The 16994-nt window shown below is 43.4% G+C and overlaps 1 protein-coding gene across 1 annotated transcript in view; it reads left to right on the top strand.

The window, feature by feature from the left end:
• LOC131293552 (tyrosine-protein phosphatase Lar) overlaps window positions 1–16994 on the top strand; it is a 152970-nt gene that overhangs the window by 123809 nt on the left and 12167 nt on the right. The window lies entirely within an intron of this gene.

Below are 16994 nucleotides of genomic sequence, written 5' to 3'. Positions count from 1 at the left end.
ACGACATTGTAACGATATCAAAATATGCGATGTTTGAAGGGCAAACTATCTCAATCATCTGAACGCTGTGTGCTAACTCCTTTAAATTGACCAGAAATAATCCTTTCATGCAGTGCTTTCGATGTCAACCAAACCAGAAATCCTGAAGTTTGTCAAACCAACTAGCTTTTCGTTCATTTATTCATTCTTAGCTCTTCCTTTTCAATGGCTTGAAGTTTTGCGCCAAAGTTGAGGACGCCATTCTTAAGCCGGTGGGCTTCTTTAGAAGGCCTTTAGGGTGAAAATCATTAATGCTTCCTCAGCCTGTTTCCTTCGCCCTGGGACACCCGAAACCCCCGCCATTCCTTTCCGAAAGGCAGAAATCCTTTTTTAATCGTCCAGCAAAAGGTTACTGGAAATCGTCCACTAGGGCACAAACCAGCCTGCCTGCCTGCCTGCCTTCCCCGGCTCCATCGGCGCAGTAGGTTAATTTAAGGAACCTAATTTTCGTATGGCTTAACTTTTCAATTTCCCCCTACTTCGTTCCCGGCCATCCCGAACCATCTCCGCACCGTGCTTGAGGGTGCTGGAGGGTGGTTTGCTTCGATCCAATGAGTCACCCCCTCCTCTCCGGGTGGTAAGGGGGCATCGAATTCCATCGCCGAAGCCGCCTCCGAGTTTCTGTTTCGGAATTTGTTTTAAAGTTTAATGGCTCCTGTGGGAACCGTTAGGGATGAGGGAGGGATGGAGAGACAGCGAGTGGTTGAACGCCCGGCTGGAGTAATTGCATGACACTGTTACCTGCACGCCTCGTTTGATGGTGAGTGACTTTTTGATTCACTGCGCGCGCGGTGCGAATTAAAAGGGAAACATTTTTTTGTTGTTGCTTAATGTTCGCCCATTTTTGCTCATCGTCCTTCAAAACCTTCGTCCCAGCGCCTCCCACATGCCAATTTGCTGGCTCCAAACTCCAAGCGTAAACGCACGCTAAGGCTTGCAGAGGTGGAAATAAAAAGTTTTGTGCAAATAAACGCAACCCACGTTCGCGCAACGCATCAAATTTACTCAGGACGAGGCGGGTCTTTCGCCTCAACTCATCCCCACCGCCCCACCCCTTCGCTGACAGTGTGGCGCGCAATCTTTTCCGAAAAATCCCGCGGCTGCCTGTTGAACGCCATCATGCTGACTTCAAATAGGTCCCCGGCGAGGAAATTAATTTGTTCCGTAACCGTTTCAATGAATACATTAAATCCCCGTCTCCTTTCAACCGTTTCGCATTTCGGTGCGCCAGTGTTCGGTTCCGGTCCTCGGGTGACGACGGTGAAAATATCCGAGCCGAGTGGAAAAGGTGCGTCGAAAAGGCGAGTATGGCGCGACGTGTCCCGCCGGAAGTTCAAACAGTGAAATTAATAAAAATTAATCACATTAATAAACATTTACCTTCGAAAACCCACCCTTGCGAAGCCGTTCATCCTTTTTTAATTCTCTGTGGAGCATTTTTAACCGATCGCAAGCTCCAGTGCCGTGCTTTAGTTGGTTGACACTTTAATTTTTCATAAACAGCGTTCCATAACGCTGTATACTGTCGGATTGTCAGAATAACGTTATGTTACTGGTAATGTTATGTACTGAATAGAGAAGTTGAATCATTTTAACGAACAAATTCAGATACCAACCGTACGTAAAGCTCCCGATCAATCGTTAATCTGAATAAGTATGCTTATGACATCCTTTTAAAACTAGATTTCATTAAATTCACAAATCTTTTAAAGTCTTTAATTCAACTGCAGCCCCTGATCTGGAGGACATTCGCGCCAGAACATGTAGCACTTTACCGTTTTAGTCATTAGTATTCGTTGCTTTTTTATCACACGTGTACGAAATATTGACACTCATTTGAAAGGGAACAACGTAAAGTTTACTTTGGAATTTATTATTTCAGCCAGCGAACAAGGACACTTAATCCATCGTTCTAACCTTCTAACGCATACAATATAACTTTTTGCGATCAAGAAAAAAATCATTTTTATTAATCCTGCACTCACGGACCGAGGTTCTTTTTGATATTACCCAAAACTGGTTACGGTAAATTTAATCTTACATACTATTTGGCTAGTGATAACTTAATAAGCATACTATGTCCATCTTCACATTTGCTAGCGTTCGAATATGCACCTAAAAGTTGCGTTGTGACCGTTTTTCTATGTATTATACATTTCAAATATCTCGTCTCTTTTTGAATCACATTTTAAAATATTTTTCTCGCACCAGTAAAATGTTTGTTACATGGCAGAGCACCCTTGTTCGCACAATTTCTTTATTATTGTTCGATTGTTTTAAGATCACACAAACAAGAATAGCTATGTTTTGTCCTTCAAATTGAAACTGTTCTCACGACTGTTGCTGCACTTTCGCACCGTAAATCGCGTCAAGAGCACCCGTTTGTTTTTTTAAATCTTATTGTTTCAAAAAATTGTGTCCATCGCAGCGTAGCGCAAACGGTGACATTAGTATATATTGTTACGTATAATATTCTAACTCCAAATATTTGCCGCCAGCGTACAAACTGCGAGCAATGTCGTTGCGTGGAACGCGCATCGGTCAGCAAATCAAATCAACAATTTTGTCCAATTCATCCGACCCTAAAAGCCAATTTCCCACTGCCAGCATTTCCCCGCCCCAAAACCCTCGACTGCATGCCATGTTTTTTTGACGGATATGTTTTGGGCTGCGTTTTGCACCGTTTTTTCACCCTTTGGTTATGTTTTTGTTTCTTGCACCAAACCCTTTTGCGTTTAAAGTTTCAACCGATTGATTTTTGTCGTGCAATGTGAAGCAAGTTTTGTTGTATTTTTATTCCAAGTTTCGACACATTCCGTTAACCTTTCCGTTATGATCAAACAAGCAAAACAAAAAAAAAACGAAAAGCAACATGCACAGGCATACATGTGTGTTACTATTTTGAATTTTGCTCGATGTCGACAGTTTTCCGTACGTATCCGTATGCCGCTATTACCGATTACTAATAATTGCACCACCAAATGCACTCGAAGCAAACTCGTGTTCTCTCTGCACCTGTGAAAGCGCACTGATTTTTGTAAAAACGCACTTTTCACCAAATTTTTGTCGTTGTATTTTTCTGCACCATTCTACTGTTTTTTTGTCACGCTAAGTAATCAAATAAAAAGTACACCCTTGCACAAACCGCTCACTAACTCATACATGCACACTTATTGTTATGTTTTTAAACCACTTTCTGTTGGGATTTTGATTCATATTTCTGGCCCAGGCCGGCTTGGGAAGATTTCTTTCGTTTCATTAACAACTATCCTATGTCGTATTTGTTTTATATATTTCTAAACAATTATTCCATTTGTATAAACTCTATGGCGTATTTTTCTGGGGTTTAGGTATACAACGTGTCAAAAATTATTTGAAACCCCATACCGAACATGGGGACGCGAGCTTACATCGAATAATAATCATGAAAATGATAGCTAAAAACAAATTGATACGAATTGACTATGTATGAATTCTGAATGGACGGAAGAATAACGTTGTTGGGGCTACGTTTGGGGTTATTAGTTAGGCTAATCGTAATAAAATTGCAACACCACGTGTAAAGACGAGTACAGCAAAATTTCACCAAAGAATCGGGATAGAACACAGTTCGTTATGGTTGTCTGTTTGATTCTCTTTGACATTCTCGTGTGCTATGCATTTAATCTTTTTCACATTATTCATCTTTCTTTTCGTCGAAATGTCAAAAATATGTGCTGTCTATTTGAATGTGCACTTGTTTCGATTTTGTTAGCACCTCGACCCCTATAGTCTCTTATACAATAGTCGTATGATTTTTGCTGTCCATTTTACAGTTTTGAGTGTACAGAAAATCCTACTCATTTTCTTCTTCACGATTCTCCGAGCAACATGCTTTATTTCAAAGTCTTAAATTTATCCATTGGGAGTTCATATTCTTTTAGTTGGTCTCTTTTTCATGTTTTTCGCGTTTTTATTGTCGAACATAGTCGGGGTTTGATTTTTAGCACTTTTTGAATAGTCATTGATCCAATCTATTGAAGTGGTTATGGTTTCATTATTCTTTAAGAACTATTGTAATAAGCGAAGTGGGCTTTTCAAACATCATGTCTATTTATTTCAGCTATTGTGATGATGCTTTCCATCATACGGAAACAACATATGACCACTATTACATCCCAACAGCTCGTGGGAAACATTTAGCGTCAGTTAGGCCACATTGTCGTCTTCCAAGAAGCGGAAAATGACCACCACTACAGAACTTTGATTCGCACGTCAGCATTGCGTGTAGCTCGACTCGAGCACAGAAAATGGCAATCCCACAAGCCATAAAACGCAATTAATCAAATGTGATTAATACACACTCAACGCACTCACGTCGTCCATTTTGCCGTCGATCTCGGTTTAGCTCTTCGGCGAAAGATATTATCTTCTACGAGCGTGTATATCTCTATATCGGTCACGGTGTCGGCGTTCACCTTGCACCTTAATCTCGCATCGTTGGGCGTTGGGCAGCAGTTTATTGTCCTCCCCCACCCTGCCCCGGTTTTCCCAACCGGAAGCAGCCGACATGTGTGTGTGTGCGTAGGTCGAGGGCGATGATATTTATCGTCCCACACACCTGGCTGTAACCGTTTATTCTAAAATCCCCCAAAATCTACAACCGCACAATCCGAGCAAAGCTCTCCATCCTCGGTTTGGGCCATTGGAGTGCAATCTTGTACAGCGTCGGCGTCGTGTCCGCTTGGAAACACTACACTCGGCGGGGGAAGACCCGGACGCCGGAAGAAGGTTGACTGTTATCCACGGCTCGCTGTCCATATAAATTAAGTGGATTACGGAAGATGGAATCATTCCCATTTAGTTAATGAAGTTGAGAGTTTGTGACCCTTTCCGCCGGCGAAAGGTGCCACGGGCGCCCGAATGGGCCTGTCCCGCAGGCAGGAGGATAATAAATCGGACAGTGAGGGCAGTTGAGTACTTCGTACACTTGAAACCTATTGACCACGATCCGGTGATCCCGGATCCCACGTGTGCGATTACTACTATCATCCCGCTGTGGTACGCGGTGTGGAAGGTGTGTATCGCCACTTTGGCCGGCAGCTTCAAATTGGTTTTCTGCCTTCCTACTCGCCGACCGTATACGACCATCATAAAAAGCTAATAAAATAGGATTTCTCCTGAGGTTGGAACTCTCTTTACGGATTGAATTAGAGTGATTAATAAGGGTGTTTAGAATGTGACCATCTTTGATCTGCTAGAAAAGTCCAGGATTGAAGGACAAATATAGGCTTGCTAAAATGTTTGTCGCTAAATGATATTTACGTAAATTGCTACTAATATTAGTTATGTAATATTACTGATTAGTATTTTGTCAATCAATAAAAGCATTGGAATTTTATGATGGCAAACTTCCGGCCAAAGATCGTAAGAAAAAAAAACTAACGATCCGTCAATCGAAAACGGTACAGGCGAAACCGAGAATCGATAGCACACAAAACTGTAATTAAAATCTAATGTAAACTCCCTACCCTCCTTTGCGACTTTCGTTCGGTAGCAAAATTAAAATACTACCCTTCATCTGCTGACGGTGTTATTTCCTTCATTCGGAGAATGTTAAGCAAGAATCGGAGGAAAAAGTCCTGTTTCCCTCCCCCGGACCGGAAGTTGTGCACTGGAAGCAAAAAAGCTTCACCCAGTGCCGTTGTACCTACGGTTGGGACAAACAAACAAGAGAGTTTTTATGTTTCTCTCCTCGTCTTGAAGTTACAGAAAAAAAAACGGGACAATGTTAAACCCTTTCGCCGTGACATAGCTAGTACGATGAGGTAGTCATTTCTGCCTCGCAGGGTTCGTATTTCCGGACACAGATGACAGTAATCTAAATCCGGAAGTCAAGGACACTTCAATGTCACTCCAAGCTAGCAAGCAACACTAAACGCCCCTTCTAGGGAAACTTTTACGCCACGTTTGGAGCTTGGAGCAAGTTTCCGGTGCGCAAAAGGTGTACACACGGCTGGTAATTAGATATTTTTAGATTAATTAAACTTTGCGAATTTTTCCCAAAATACTATGACGCGTGTCTTTTTTTCTCTGCCCTGGATAGATAGTGATGTGGAGGAATTTATCATCATTGTTGTGTCTTTCGTTCCGGGAAACTCCTCAAAATGTCACATTTTTATTTCAATACAAATATAAACACACACAGACCCACACAAATCAATACTTCTACGTTTGCAAGTCAGTTAGTAACTGCTAGCATTTTATGGTTTAGAATACTCCATAGTCTCAGACTCGTTGCTTGAGACAGAATGGAGTTGTTTGAGTGCGCTCTTGTTTCATTGTATTGGAATCTGTTTGAACATCAAATGAATAACAAATGGAGTTACTCCATGTTTGTACGTTGGAAACTGTTGATAAATAAATCTTTAACTTTATCAACGCGTGCACAGTAGAAACTTTCGCCTTAATCACCTTATTTGATATTCCATTTATACTTTCATTTTTTGTTTTGACTGCCTCCTGTTGCAAACAACCCTGTTCCAAAAATTCAGCTTACGGAAGCTGTGAAACCCGAATGGCCGAGAGTGGCTGGGTGGAAATGTGTTTTTTTTTTTTTTTTTTGTAAGGTTAAACCACAACGTACCAAGTTGTGAGTCAGTAAATAAATTAATAAATACCAACAGCATCATTTGTTGATGCAGCCGGTAATCTATTGCATCTTAATATGCGAACGCACGGGAATGACGCACACAACCATCTGGCCACTTGCGGCCACTCGCATCGGTTTGACAGCCTCCAAGGCGTCCGGCATAAATTATAGTTGTTTGGAGAAAAATATTATTATCCTGATAGCGTTCGTATAAACCAAACGGATCGCTGTTGATTGTCCCTGGAACACCCGCCCGAAATGGTCACAATTTATCGGGGTCGGGAGTGGATATGGAAAATGTCCATTCCCAACCAAAAAACAAAAAAAAAATACAAAAACATGCACACCCGAACACAATGGCTACGTACTTACTCACTCATGGACACGGAAATATGTTTCGCAAATTTTTCCAACCGTCATGTTTTTTTTCGCAAACCATACACGCACACACGTACCGTTTTCCGATGACCTTAAAAAGTAGCCATTTACCGGGCAGGTTTCACGGTGTCCTGTATTTTCTTTCTCTCCCCCTTTCTCTCCGCTCGACGGGACCTCGACGGGTTTTGCCAAATGAACGTGCAACCAACTTACGAATGAACGAAAACGAATGCTACACGTGATTGAAAACTAACAAAAACCCGCCACCCACCGCCAACCGCGCCCCCCACTCGCCCTATTATGAAAACAAATACTCGACCGATAATTACATTTTTCGTCCTTCCTTCGGCCCCATCGGCACGACATGAATGAAAAATAAAACAACACCAACCACCAACACCATCGCGGAAAAACCACCGATCCGTCACGCTAACCCACTCGGCATGCACACTGCAAATAACATTCCTCAATGTTTATCGCGAAACCCGCCCATCGCGGGTGGGCTCGGGGCATCCATTACATCCGGCCGATATCGGCACGCGGGTTACATCGACGACGGGCGCTTGGGGTTGGGGTTTTAAAATTTCGGAATCGGTAAATCGAATCGCCGGTTCACGGTGTGTTCACGCACTTATTCCGGATGTTCCTTCTTTTTATTCTGCTGTGCCTTGCTTATCCCCATCATGTAAACTGGATTCACGCCCTTTGGCCCGATCATCGAATCGATTATGCAAAATTGTGCCAATCTACTCGCGGCGACATGCCCCCCGATCACTCGTGGTCGCCTTTGGCCTTCCGCTCCGACCTTCCGAACCTCCCGGCAACGGGCGCGGGGAGACATTTAAATAAAAATCACGTAACTCATTTTAAACCTGCTGCAACGGTACCGGTTGCTGCTGGTGCTGCTGCTGCTGCATCGTGTCGCCTCTGCCGATGCTGCTCTTGTGGTCGACTGTTGTCATCGATTAAATTACGATCGCTTCCTGCTTGCCGGTGACTGTCCCATTTGTTTGTTCGCCCTGTGACGAAACAAATAAAAAAAAAACAACCAACTCTCAACGACATGGCACGTAAATAATGGAAATGGAATAAATAAAAAATGCATCTTAAAATGAAAACAAAATTATACTCCTCGGGCTGGATGCGTAACTGCATCGATGCACCCGGGGGATCGGTGGACGTGGTTGCGGGGATGGTGTTGGTGGCCCGTGATGCAACGACAAAAACACACCTACACACACACACGCACACACACACAAAATTTAAAAAATGAACACTGCATCGCCCCTTTGCTGCAACGACTGCGCGCGATGGCGTTCGGCCATAAATCACGATATCAATTTGAACGCGCGCCTCGGCCCCAAATCGTATCAAAAGCAGTCGTTAAGAGTGAGTACCATCTGGCCGGTGACGCCCTAAATTTATGTGATTTCACTTTTGGCCTTTCCGTTGGGTGCTGCCGCCCGCCCGCCCGCCCGCCCGGGGCACTGCCTATCGGTTGTCCGCCGAAAAACGCCGGGAAAATGAGTCCATTGAATCGGAGGATGGGGGAAGGAAAGCAAAGCAAAAAATGAAATCATCATATTTTTCGATCACGGTTTAACATTTTTACACCTCCCACACGATGGGTGCACACAGTTTTCCGTAGGTTCGGGGTTTGTTTTTGTCGTTGTTTTTCATCAAACGGTTCGCCGGATATTTGCTTTTGTTTGAGAGTTTTTGGAGCCATGTTTTAAACGCACAGCACAACTTTTGGTCCTCACGGTGGCTGGCATTCAACATCGGATAGTTTTCTAGTTTTTTTTTTTTTTAACGGTAACTGAACACAAAAACCTTACGAGGGATTTATTTTTAATATTAATGAGATAATTCACTCCAGCAAATCAACATTTCACTAGAAATTGAAAACAAATAAGATTGGCATTGACATCGATTACAATTTTCTCTAAATATTCGATCCAATTCTTTAACACGTTGACTGCCAACGCGTTTTTAACACACTTTTTTAGTACAATCTTTTTTAATAAAATTTGTTTATAACATTCACTAAACCGACGGTTTTTGAAGACCAAACAAAACCTTAGCTTCCCAAAGAATATTATTTTAATTTTTAAGCTACATTTTCATTTATTTATGAGACAAAAACTTTTTAGAACTAATGACAGCTGGTTATCAATTGATAGCAATGGCATTCAACGTGTTAACGATCGCTCTTGAACTTCCAAAGCATTATCTTTAGAGTAGGAAAATAATTCATGGTTTTCATATACCAACGTGCTTGAGCATGATAAAGAAAAATAAACATGCAATATAATTTTAGTTCAGGTTGAAATTACTTTAAATTATGCGTAAATTTATTTCATGTAATTTACCGGTGCAAAACAGAACTTTTTGACTTGTTTATTCATGATTGGGAAAGGAATTCATTGCCGTTGCTCTCATTAGAGAGTACTGAATATGTTCTGCCGTTTACTAGTTTTGAAAAAATATACGTGAACCGAACTAATTTTAAATGAAAGTTCAAAGCGTCTCAATTTAAATGTCAACCACTGGTGAGTTTCGTACTTTACTTAAACTTTGCAAATACATCATCATCTAATGGCACAAAAAGTCTAGGAGATCGTGCCCAACATCATATGGACTATCGTTAATGAAACACGCTTGCGAAGGGCGCGCTCGTCACGAATCAACAAACGAGCACAAACAAACGGGGTTCCGGCAACATTATTGCGCACCGCCTGGCAATTGAAGGCTGGTCAACAAATCGCTGGCGCATCCTCGTAGCCGTTAGAATGTGGAAATAGATTTACTGAAACTTTCACGATTTCCATGATTTCGCTGCGCAAGGAACAATGCCCCCGGCGGTGGGAGTGAATTCTTCGAGAATAGTTGCAGAACAGCCGGATCTCGTCATTACACACACACACACACACACACACACACACTTTCCGCATCAGTCGGCTTACGGAAAGCCCCTCTTTTGCGCATTCGTGAGGCTCGCTCGAAACGATAGAAAAGTGGTACACAAAGAATAAACTTTCGCGCCAACCCCCCCCCCCCCCCCCCCACACACACACACACACACACACACACACTCACTGACGGAAACATTCTAACACCGGCCGAAGCCCACCGAAGTCACACTGGTGGCGCCGGTGGAAACTCCGGTGGAGCGCTTTCCACGCAGTCAAACATTCTGCAGGAAAAACAATCGACAGCGGAACCGGTTCCCGTGCACGCACACAAGGCAGCGGGTGGAAAACCAAACTACCTCCCAGCAGTGGAAGCCCGATGGTTGTGAGTTGCAGCAGCGATGATGCGGTGCGGCCTCAAGAAGTATGTTTGCTAGCGAGCAACTTGAATCCAGCGCTCCATGTCGTTTGCATTCCTTGCAAGTCAGTCGAGAGCGTCCGGGTTTCCGATGGAGATATCGTGAAAGGGGTGCGTTCGATCGCAAGCTGTGTGTGTCAGTGTGTGTGTGTGTGTGGGAGAAGGTGCTGGTTGGTTTTGCACCGACAAAGATTATCCGCAATGGAGCGCGATTGCAGTGGAAAGCGTTAAACTTAATCCAGGCTCTCGCTGCTCCGCATAATCAACCTCCAACCTCCGGTCCGGCGCCGGATTTGACGTCGAATTTTCCCGAGCGGCACTGCGGGAGACGCTCCGACTCCGTCCTCCACCTGTTTGCCATCTCGCCCGTGGGACATTTGTTTTCCTCGCGAAAACCAGGTCATGGCACGTACACCCGGCCGCTTCGCTTCATCTTGCAAGTTTGTATTTTGTCAAAGACGCCCCGAATGAATCACGACCGAAGAATGGAGACCCATTTTCACCGATGGATATCTTGCCGGTCGATGCGCAAACTTGCTACACGCGGAACGGCTTTTGTTACAGGAGTTATGTCTCAACTATTTTCGAGCGTCTTCGCCTCCTAACGAATAACGAATAACGGGTATCGAAGTTGGGAAACCACATGGAATACTTCTTGCTGTGAAAGATAGCCATTTTCTGGCAATGCCATCCACCGTATGTAATGCGATGCATTGGTCAATGCTGTATGAATGGCGCTGCAAGGCACGTTTTTGTAATATAACTTCTTCAATATAGGATTCTTTGAATTTCTTATTGAACTATGGTATTCTTTAAAGTTATCATTGACTGCACATAAGTAGAGGCGGATTAAGCGTCCCCAAGCAGCTTTAAATTGAAGGCCTCGAAAACTTGCAACACATTCGGTGAATCAATTTTTTATTTCAATGTTTTTGAAATATCAATTTTGATCAAGCTACATAATTTTAATTCAGTTGAAAACGTTTCCTTGAATAAAACCTGATTTTCAAAACTTTGTTAATAACTTTTGAGGAGAATTATTTTTCACCAATATCATTTTCTTTCAATCAATTTAACAAGTAATTTCATTTTTTAAGCTTTTTAATTAAAATGTTTTATAGTCGATTCAAAAATTTAAAATTGACAATCGAAAAATGTTTGCAAATAAAAAAGGAAGAATAATGTTCATCAAAATTACTAAATTTGGAAATATGCAGGACGTTACTTTTGCTAATCTATTTTCATTATCCTCAAACTATTATGAGAATGTTCTTCTTCTTTAATGAATTCCTTACACTGATCACTTTAATTTACGTTAGTACGATAATCTCATATTTTTACCCAAAAAACACGGCACCTTTTCTGCATCATAACGCAATGATGAGGCTTAGATAAATAGTTCTAGCATTTGCATATTCTTCATTTTCTGAAGTAAATTCACAAACTCATCAAAGATTTGGTAAAAAAACAATTTTATTGCAAAATAAAAAAAATAATTCCAATATTAACATTTAACAAAATATGAGCCACAGGTTAATATTTTATATTTGAATCATTTGTGCGATCATCACACATGAGATTCGAAAGCTTAAAAATAAATGCGATGGGTTTGGAACTAGAAAATACCATCCATAACTTTTCTGAAGATTAAACTAAGTGAATTGGCATGCCGTAAATCAGCATACCAAATATATAACTTGTTCTAACAGGTATCTATCCAACATGCACAAACGATATGATTTAAATTGGAGATTCATTGGAGCGCGATAAATTTCGTTGGGGTGCGTTATTAAATGTCTCTAAAGACCCATTATGGTAAAGCATCAGAAACAATGATGAAAAAGCGTCATTCCATTGAACGCTTTGAAATGTGCTCCTCGTTCGACTGTGATCAACGCTACGAATTACTAATGCATACTTCAATTAAAATAGTTCCACCATTTCTTTCCCATTTTTCTTCTCTTTTGAAGTACACAGGGACAGGGACGATACAGTAGATTCTCCAGGTACCAAAAGCCGTCACCATTACATTCCTCGATGCAGTCACGTAACGGGTCCCAATTCGGCGAAAAACTACATACTGTAAACGCATTAAAGTGCCACCAAATGGGCTGTTATTAATAGCCATTCAATTTGCTAATTAAATTATACACACACTCGTGCATAATCGAATGGATCGCACTTTCCCGGTCCCGCGTCGCGCGTCGGATTGCATTTGCATCCCTAATCAATTGCTTAAGCACACACACTTGGAATATGCAAAACGGTTGCCGAGGCCACAATAAATCAAACACAATTGTGCACTTTTTTGTCTAAAATTATTCCCCCACCCCCTGGCAGGGCGGCAGGAGGGTATACGGCATCTTGCATCCACGCCGGGATTCGCAGCAGGAAAACTCTCCAATACATACACACCCACCTTCCGGGCACGTTCCGATGCAGCGGAGGACTTCACGTAGGAGTGCCGAAAAGCGGCCCGACACGTAACGCCGGGGAGGTTCACGGGGAGGGAAAACTCCTTGCAAGTGTGCGGCCGGGAAAAACCGTGCGGCATTTAAATGGCTTCATTAGCTCGCCGTTGCACTCAAACGCCGCAGCCCTTCGGTTTGGTTTGGTTCGGTGTGTGATTTTGTTGGTTTCATCTAGAAGCTAACGAGAGGACAAGATCGAACCGGGAGTGGGGTTTTCTTAACGCAGTTAGATTCCAACACGTGTGTGTGTGTGTGTGTGTGTCTGCGTGTGTGAGGGGCAACATGCAAATGTGATAAACTGATAATAAAATGATATAATTACTTACAAGCACGAGCGGCATTTACATTCCTGCATCGATTGTCGGCTAGTTTGGCACATGCCGTGTGAGACGCCGACGAGAATCGGCAAGCGTGCGGAATCGAACAGCGGCGACATCGATGGCATCGAAGGCAAGTCCCGGCCCGGCACACATCCGGAAATCCCGCCGGAAACCCAAACCGGAACGTGATCTGGTGCCGGATTTTATTGCGGTGACATAATAATGGTGTCCGTGCCTATTCGACGGCACGATGTGAGCAACCGATTGCGGACCCGGTCCCGGGGCCATTCGAAGGCATCGGGCGGAAGGTTGGGGACACCGGATGGCCGTCGGCACGAAGAAGTACATAATTTCCGAACGGCAATCCAACTGCTACGGCTCCCGGGTGCACTATCAGTTACTGGGCGAATCGATTCAACTCCTAAACTCCGGACTCGAGACCACTGCCAGCCGGCTGTCCAGCAGCATCTTCCCATCAGCGTCACATGAAACTCGTGTCGAACCACTGCTCTGTTTGGATTCGAACCCAAACATACGACCAGGAGAAGGCAGGTCGATAGCACCGACTGGTAGCAGATCCGGCCTCCTTGGGGAGGCAGTCGCAGGCTTCATTTAATTTGGAATGTTCACATTCGAGCTATTTTAATCTTTTAACACAAGCCCTGGGACGTGCAAAGGGACGTGTCCGGCACCGGAACACCGGGTCTCGGGCCAGCCCAACCATAGACCGGATTCGCCAGCATCGAACCCTGGGCAAGTGTTGATTATTCCGTTACACTTGGCAGCGAAGCCTTGGGTGGATGACTCCTGGATGAGTTCCTTCGTTAGCCACTCCGGTCCCCGAGAATGTGCGTATTTGTGTTCGATCGAGCCCGTTCGCCCGATATTGCCCCGGAAATATAGTGGCTGGAAGTTGATGTTGTTGTCGGTACGAAAGGGTAACGAAACATAAAATGAATTGCAAAGAATGTACGATACGTTTGAGCCGCCTCCTTTCCCTGGTGCTATCCTTTCAATGGGTTCTTATCGACCGGGTCCGGGATAATCCTCTGCCGGTGAAGTGTTCTCGTTAGTTTAGTACATTGTTCTTGGCATGCACTGTGCAGCTAGCGCTCGCTCGATGTAACTGACTCTCGAGAGCCATCCGTAGAGCCGCCGGTAAACCTACCACAAAACCCAGAAGCAATCATTTGCGTCAGTGAAACGTAAGGAATCTCTTTGCTATCATAAATGGAAAATGGAAAATCAAATTTAAGAATCAGCTAAATTAATATCCGTTTCATCAGGCGAACGAACTCTTCGTTACACAATATTGTTTTTAATGCGAACCACCAGTGTTCGGCTGTTGCTATTAAACTCGTTCCTGCAGAATCACACTTTCCGACCGAAGACTTTATTAAACCGTGTTTCATTGACGATGGGAAATATGATAGGGCGTCGTACTCTTCCTACAAAATTTCGCAGGGTTTCAGAGAGGGTGTTTGAGATAAAAATTCACCACTTTTTGATATCTAACTCCCAATGGCCACGGCTTTTCATCGGCTTTTTATGTTGGTCCAAAAACAAATCGGAAAACTGTTCCGAGGTCCCAGACCTCGTAATAACAACATAACAATGTTTCTTCGACGCGAGACACCGATAGGTAGTGCCAACATCAACTAAAAACCCAACCAAACCCAAAGATAATCCCACCCAGCAGGCCAAGTGATATCAATTTTGGAACCTTTTCTTTTTGGCTTTGATTTTTGGTTGTACCGGAAATGCGAGTTTTTGATTTTTGGCTGTAGGTAGGTGTGTTGTCTGTTTGTCTCCCCTATCCAATCCTCCTTCTGCTCGAGTCCTCAACGGACAACAGTATCCCGTTACGATTTTCGGATAGTATCATCCGTGCCCAACACCTTGGTATTTCACCTTTCCTAAAAACCTCTTTTATTCCTTTTGATGTAAAAGATCCCCTTTTAGCTTCGATTTTCTGCTTTGCCTTGTTTCTTATCGAATCGCGATCGGTCCCGTTCTTTTTGTTTCGGTATGCGAAGGGTTTTTTTTGCAACCCGGTTCTGTAATTGTAATTATCTGGACAACTAAAGGCGACGGGGCCGAATTTATTTACAGTTTACAAACACCTCGCCGCACCTGAAATCGATATTTTTCGGTAGCAAATTTGTGCCTTTTTGCATTTTGTAGCTTTCCTCTTTTTGTAGGCGTAGAAATAAAGATATTTTACAACATTTTCAACCAGAAACCATAGCAATTTTTGTGACATTTTTCTACTAACCCTATTTTTGCAAACAAATAAAATTTGGAAGTGTTTATGCTCGTTTGTTTTTTGATAATACAAGTTTTTTTCCACGCCCCCGAAGAAAAACTGTGCGTCCCGGAGGATGTTAATTATATTCCAAACAATCAGCTCTCTTCTCTCCCTCTCTTTTTCTCTTGTTAACATCCATTACTCCAACACGCTGCAGTGGAACTTTTCTTCCTCTCGTTTTTTGACAGTTTTTGATTTCTTTCCAGCCAAATTTTGTCCGATTTCTCAAGGAGTAGTGTGGGGGAAGTAGAATGAAGTAAATAGGGAAATGTCCTATTCCACTTGGGGGAAATGTATAAACCGCAATTAGCTGCTTCCGCAGCATTCGTTGCTACCATTCTTTAAAGAGTGTAACGCTAGCTTAATCCTTGTCGGAAACGTTTAAGTGAAAGCTGAGGGGATTGGATTGAAAATCGCATTTAAAGTATGTACCAGCAACGGTGAACACAAATCGATAGCGTCAGAGCGTCGGGTGGCGGAAAAGTTGACGCGAAAACAGTTGTGCCTGTTCATGAAACCCATATTGATCATGGCCGAGTTTCGAGATACACATTTTACATTAAAAGTGAACCTTTCGCAACAACGCGCCCAAAGTTGCTATACGGTACGGTGTAACGCTGGCGAAGGTTTAAAAGTGTACGGCGCCGCGCAAGAACACAGATCCCGAATGTCCCCGCCGGGAACGCTGGGTCTGGGAAAATTGTCGACGTAAGTTCGTCCAAGCGTTGGACAAAAAAAAACAAAAATCCGCCCGAAAAAAACCTTGTCGAGCGAACAACGAGCGCCACAAGACACCGGTGGGAATGCAAGACAGAAGTTTAAATTCTGCCCGGGGGACAAAAATCATCTAAAAATGTGCCACGTCGGCGCAAACTTTACTTTAGAAAATCGCCCTCCCGTTGTGCAGTTTTCTTCGCCCCAGGAAACATCTCTTCCTCCCTCCTCCATTGGAAGGGGTGGCCCGTTTTTCTTCAACACTGCACCTAGCCTTCGCCGGGCGGTATCCGATCCGATTCACATATTATCGTGCACGTTAGCAACACCGTGTTCCGTGCGCCAAACGACCGGCCAAGAAGATGTTGCAACATTGAGGACCCCGTCCCCGTCGTCCCGGTCGATTGCTATCTATACATGTATTGTGCTGTCCCAAAAAAAATAAAAGGAAGCAGAAAAATTCCCACTCGGAACGTTGCATCTACGACCTAGACCCGGAAGAAGCGACAATGTCTCCCCGTTTTGCAACCCGCGGCGGTTCGTCCGATTTCCGGTGGCCTGCTAAACGTTGCCTCTGCCGCACTACGGACAAACCCGGAAACATGTGTTTTTAAATTCACAATGAGGTGTTAAATTTGGTTGGAAAAATAACAAAATACGTGTTCCAGATGGAGGTTATGTCTTTGCTAGAAGCTACCCTTTTCCCACTCGTTTCTCCCTTGTTTACACTACAACATCGAATTATTTTTACAGCAAAAAAAGGCGACACAAAAGTTGTGTAAAAATTGTGCAATTCCCATATC

Source organism: Anopheles ziemanni, chromosome 2 (genome assembly GCF_943734765.1).
Source record: "Anopheles ziemanni chromosome 2, idAnoZiCoDA_A2_x.2, whole genome shotgun sequence".
Lineage (NCBI taxonomy): Eukaryota > Metazoa > Arthropoda > Insecta > Diptera > Culicidae > Anopheles > Anopheles ziemanni.
This window is presented reverse-complemented; position numbering and strand designations above follow the sequence as displayed.